This window comes from Schistocerca piceifrons, chromosome 3 (assembly GCF_021461385.2).
Source record: "Schistocerca piceifrons isolate TAMUIC-IGC-003096 chromosome 3, iqSchPice1.1, whole genome shotgun sequence".
Lineage (NCBI taxonomy): Eukaryota > Metazoa > Arthropoda > Insecta > Orthoptera > Acrididae > Schistocerca > Schistocerca piceifrons.
In genome coordinates, this window is record NC_060140.1 from 294,246,745 (window position 1) to 294,252,169 (window position 5,425).

The window sequence follows — 5,425 nt, forward strand, 5'->3', positions numbered from 1 at the left end:
GGAAGTTTCATATCAGCGCACACTCCGCTGCAGAGTGAAAATCTCATTCTGGAAACATCCCCCAGGCTGTGGCTAAGCCATGTCTCCGCAATATCCTTTCTTTCAGGAGTGCTAGTTCTGCAAGGTTCGCAGTAGAGCTTCTGTAAAGTTTGGAAGGTAGGAGACGAGGTACTGGCAGAAGTAAAGCTGTGAGTACCGGGCGTGAGTCGTGCTTCGGTAGCTCAGTTGGTAGAGCATTTGCCCGCGAAAGGCAAAGGTCCCGAGTTCGAGTCTCGGTCGGGCACACAGTTTTAATCTGCCAGGAAGTTTTATTCCAGTCAACATTGTCAAAAGCTTTCTCCAAGTCTACAAACGCTAGAAACGTAGGTTTGCCTTTCCTTAATCTAGCTTCCAAGATAAGTCGTAGGGTCAGTATTGCTTCACGTGTCCAATATTTCTACGGAATCAAAATGGTTCTTCCCCGAGGTCGGCTTCTACTAGTTTTTCCATTCGTCTGTAAAGAATTCGCGTTAGTATTTTGCAGCCGTGACTTATTAAACTGATAGTTCGGTAATTTTCACATCTGTCAACACCCGCTTTCTTTGGGATTGGAATTATTATATTCTTCTTGAAGCCTGAGAGTATTTCGCCTGTCTCATACATATTGCTCACCAGATGGTAGAGTTTTGTCAGGACTGGCTCTCCCAAGGCAGTCAGTAGTTCTAATGGAATGTTATCTACTCCCGGGGCCTTGTTTCGACTCAGGTCTTTCAGTGCTCTGTCAAACTCTTCACGCAGTGTCATACCTCCCATTTCATCTTCATCTATATCCTCTTCCATTTCGATAATATTGTCCTCAAATACATCGCCCTTGTATATAACCTCTATATACTCCTTCCACCTTCCTGCTTTCCCTTCTTTGCTTAGAACTGGGTTTCCATCTGAGCTCTTGATATTCATACAAGTGGTTCTCTTTTCTCCAAAGGTCTCTTTAATTTTCCTGTAGGCAGTATCTATCTTACTCCTAGTGACATAAGCCTCTACATCCTCACATTTGTCCTCTAGCCATCCCTGTTTAGCCATTTTGCACTTCCTGTCGATCTCATTTTTGAGACGTTTGTATTCCTTTCTGTCTGCTTCATTTACTGCATTTTTATATTTTCTCCCTTCATCAATTAAATTCAATATTTCTTCTGTTACCCAAGGATTTCTACTAGCCCTCGTCTTTTTACCTACTTGATCCTCTGCTGCCTTCACTACTTCACCCCTCAAAGCTACCCATTCTTCTTCTACTGTATTTCTTTCCCCCATTCCTGTCAATTGTTCCCTTATGGTTTCCCTGAAACTCTGTTCAACCCCTGATTTAGCCAGTTTATCCAGGTCCCATCTCCTTAAATCCCCACCTTTTTGCAGTTTCTTGAGTTTTAATCTACAGTTCATAACCGATAGATTGTGGTCAGAGTCCACATCTGCCCCTGGAAATGTCTTACAATTTAAAACCTGGTTCCTAAATCTCTGTCTTACCATTATATAATCTATCTGATACCTTTTAGTATCGCCAGGATTCTTCCAGGTATACAAACTTCTTTTATGATTCTTGAACCAAGTGTTAGCTATGATTAAGTTGTGCTCTGTGCAAAATTCTACCAGGCGGCTTCCTCTTTCATTTCTTACCCCCAATCCATATACACCTACTATGTTTCCTTCTCTCCCTTTTCGTACACTCGAATTCCAGTCACCCATGACTATTAAGTTTTCGTCTCCCTTCACTATCTGAATGATTTCTTTTATTTCATCATACATTTCTTCAATTTCTTCGTCATCTGCAGAGCTAGTTGGCATATAAACTTGTACTACTGTAGTTGGTGTGGGCTTCGTGCCTATCTTGGCCACAATAATGCGTTCGCTATGCTGTTTGTAGTAGCTTACCCACATTCCTATTTTTTTATTCATTATTAAACCTACTCCTGCATTATCCCTATTTGACTCTGTATTAATAACCCTGTATTCGCCTGACCAAAGGTCTTGTTCCTCCTGCCACCGAACTTCACTAATTCCCACTATATCTAACTTTAACCTATCCATTTCCCTTTTTAAATTTTCTAACCTACCTGCCTGATTAAGGGATCTGACATTCCACGCTCCGATCCGTAGAACGCCAGTTTTCTTTCTCCTGATAACGACGTCCTCTTGAGTAGTCCCCGCCCGGAGATCCGAATGGGGGACTATTTTACCTCCGGAATATTTTACCCAAGAGGACGCCATCATCATTAACCATACAGTAGAGCTGCATGCCCTCGGGAAAAATTACGGCTGTAGTTTCCCCTTGCTTTCAACCGTTCGCAGTACCAGCACAGCAAGGCCGTTTTGGTTAATGTTACAAGGCCAGATCAGTCAATCATCCAGACTGTTGCCCCTGCAACTACTGAAAAGGCTGCTGCCCCTCTTCAGGAACCACACGTTTGTCTGGCCTCTCAACAGATACCCCTCCGTTGTGGTTGCACCTACGGTACGGCTATCTGTATCGCTGAGGCACGCAAGCCTCCCCACCAACGGCAAGGTCCATGGTTCATGGGGGGGCTTATGTACATAGTAAATATAAATGAAGTAGCAGGTGAGAAATCGCTGCTCTTTTTTGGATCCTCGCTGTCTCATGTCTTAATCCCAGCTCGTAAGCCAGGATAAAGTATTCTTAGAAATGGGCCCAGTCAATTCAGACGAAAATTGAGCGCTTTCGATGGTAACGTTCTACGCTGCGCTGAAAGACTTATCTGATGTCGTTTCTCAAAGCATCCTGTCACGGCTGGTACACATCCAACGGTTTCTCTCCGCAACTCGCCACAGATTTCGTGCTTCAGTCATTTAGTGTACTAGGGACCGGCCACTTTCCGCCCAGGGCAAGAACTATGAACTACAGGTCTGATAGCCTAATACTTACTTGAAGTAACCCACATATTGCATCGGCGTCTCTTCTTACTTCTGATAGTGTATAATACAGTAATATATGTTTCCAAGTTGAACATTTGCCTTTTCTTGTGGCGAAATAATATAAAAAATGCCACTGCGATGCAAAGTGTGCTATAAATTGCCAAGAAAGTGCTTACAAAAGCTACGGCTATTTGTAGGTTGCTTTGAACGTAAGTTTTTCTTTCATTTCGATCATTTGTAGCTGTCCTTGTAGAATTTATTTACTTTAACTTTGACCTCTGGAGGTTCAATAGCTTTCATTCCTCCAATGAAGGAATATTATTCAAAGTGCTACAGTTTTTACACATTATCTTTCATAAACGTAGGTGATGTGTACGAGTTTAGGAATAAACATTCTAGGAAGCCCACGGGGCGTTTCACGCACATGCTCGGTTAAACTTACGGCGATTTCCAGTACACACGCTGAGAGTTGATTGCTTCGTCGTGATCTGCGCAGAATCATTTGCACAATTCTACTGAAACTTGTGATTCCATGTTACGACTTGGTGCAATTCATAAATCTGTGCAGACTTTGGGTTTACGACTTGTGTGTGTAATCGTGAGCTGCGCAGACAAATTTTAGCTTTCATGTGTGCATTTACGCAGAGGTGACAAAAGTTATGGGTTAGCAGTATGCTCACTTAAAGATGGCGGTAGTATCGTGTAAGCAAGGTATAAAAGGGCCGTGCATTAGCGGAGCTGTCATTTGCTCAAAATGGTTCAAATGGCTGTGAGCACTATGGGACCTAACATCTCAGGTCATCTGTCCTCTAGAACTTAGAACTACTTAAACGTAACTAACCTAAGGACATCACACACGTCCATGCCCGAGGCAGGATTCGAACCTGCGACCGTAGCAGTCGCGCGGTTCCAGACTGAAGCGCCTAGAACCACTCGGCCACACTGGCCGGGGCTGTCATTTGTACCCAGGCAATTCATGTGAAATGGTTTCCGACGTCATTATGGGCGCACGATGGGAATTAACAGACTTTTTAACGCGGAATGGTATTCGACCTAGACGCATGCAACATTCCATTTCGGAAATCGTTAAGTGTCGCGAGTACACCGACAATACCAAATTCCAGGCATTACCTCTCACCAAGAACAACGCAGTGGGCGACAGCCTTCACTTAACGACCGAGAGCAGTGGCGTTCGCGTCGAGTTATCAGCGCTAACAGGCAAGCAACACTGGGTGAAATAATCGCAGAAATCAATCTGGGACGTTCGCTGAACGTATCAGTAACGATACTGCGGCGAAATGGATTGTGGCAGCAGGCGACCGACTCTAGTGTCTTTGCTAACAGTACGACATGGCCTGCAGCGCCTCTCCAGGGCTCGTGACCATATCGGTTGGACCGAAGACAACTGGGTAACAGTGACCCGGTCAGACGAGTGCCGATTTCAGCTGGTAAGAGCTGATGTTAGGGTTCGAGTGTGGCGCAGACCCCACGAAGCCATGGACCCAAGATGTCAACTAGGAACTGTGCAAGCTGGTGGTGGCTCCATAATGGTGTGGGCTGTGTTGAACCGATCATTGACTGGAAGTGGTTAAGCTCGGCTGCTTGGGGTCTATTTGCAACTATTCATCGACTTCATATTCCCAAACAACGATGTCACGCCACGGGACCACAAGTGTTGACAACTTGTTTGTTGAACATTCTGGACAATCTGAGCGAATGATAAGGCCACCCAGATCGCCTGACATAAATCCCATCGAACATCTACGGGACATAATCGAGACGTCAGTTCGTAGACAATATCCTGCGCCGGCAACATGTTCGCAGTGTGGACGGCTATAGAGGCAGAGTGGCTCAATATTTCTGCCGGGAGTTTTCAACGAAACTTTGAGACAACGCCACGTCGAGCTACTGCATTTCGTCGGGCAAAAGGAGGTTCCACACGATATTAGGAGGTATCCCATGACTTTCCTCACCTCAGTGTAGAAGAAAGGAGGAAAGATTAGCGTTTAACATCCCATCGACAACTTTTTCATTAGAGACGTTGGATTTTTACAAGTTCTTGTGAAGGAACAGACTACAGTGGAGACCAATATCATTTCAGCAGGTAATTGTTGCAGTCTCTGCATTCTCTTCTACGCCCTTCTCCATCATTTTCTGAGATCCGAGCACGTCGTGCTCTCATTAACTGGCGGAGCAGAGCGAATGAGGGAATGCAGTAGAAACTGTGTGTAAGCTTTCACGGCCAGTAGAGTCCACCTGAGTGGAGGACGTTTTTTCAGACTTATTGGCCGAGGTCTCTTCTGTGTTCACTGAGGCATGTGCTCGCACAAAGTAAACTGCAAACACTTATTAGTCCACATATACGTTGGCAGCCACACAAATACAAATATATTTGGGCTGCATTACGAAATAAGAAGGAATTATATCATTCAAGATAAATACCACCAGTGCTGAAAATCAGGTACATGCATTTCAACAATTGACCGGAACCAACGAAGAGAGCTATGAGACAAGAATA

General features: G+C 44.6%; 1 non-coding gene across 1 annotated transcript; it reads left to right on the forward strand.

Annotated features, from left to right (window-relative positions):
* The first annotated feature begins 209 nt into the window (after window positions 1-209).
* Window positions 210-284, forward strand: Trnas-cga. The gene has a single exon. It is a non-coding gene; the product is annotated as a tRNA-Ser (tRNA).
* Window positions 285-5,425: the final 5,141 nt, after the last annotated feature.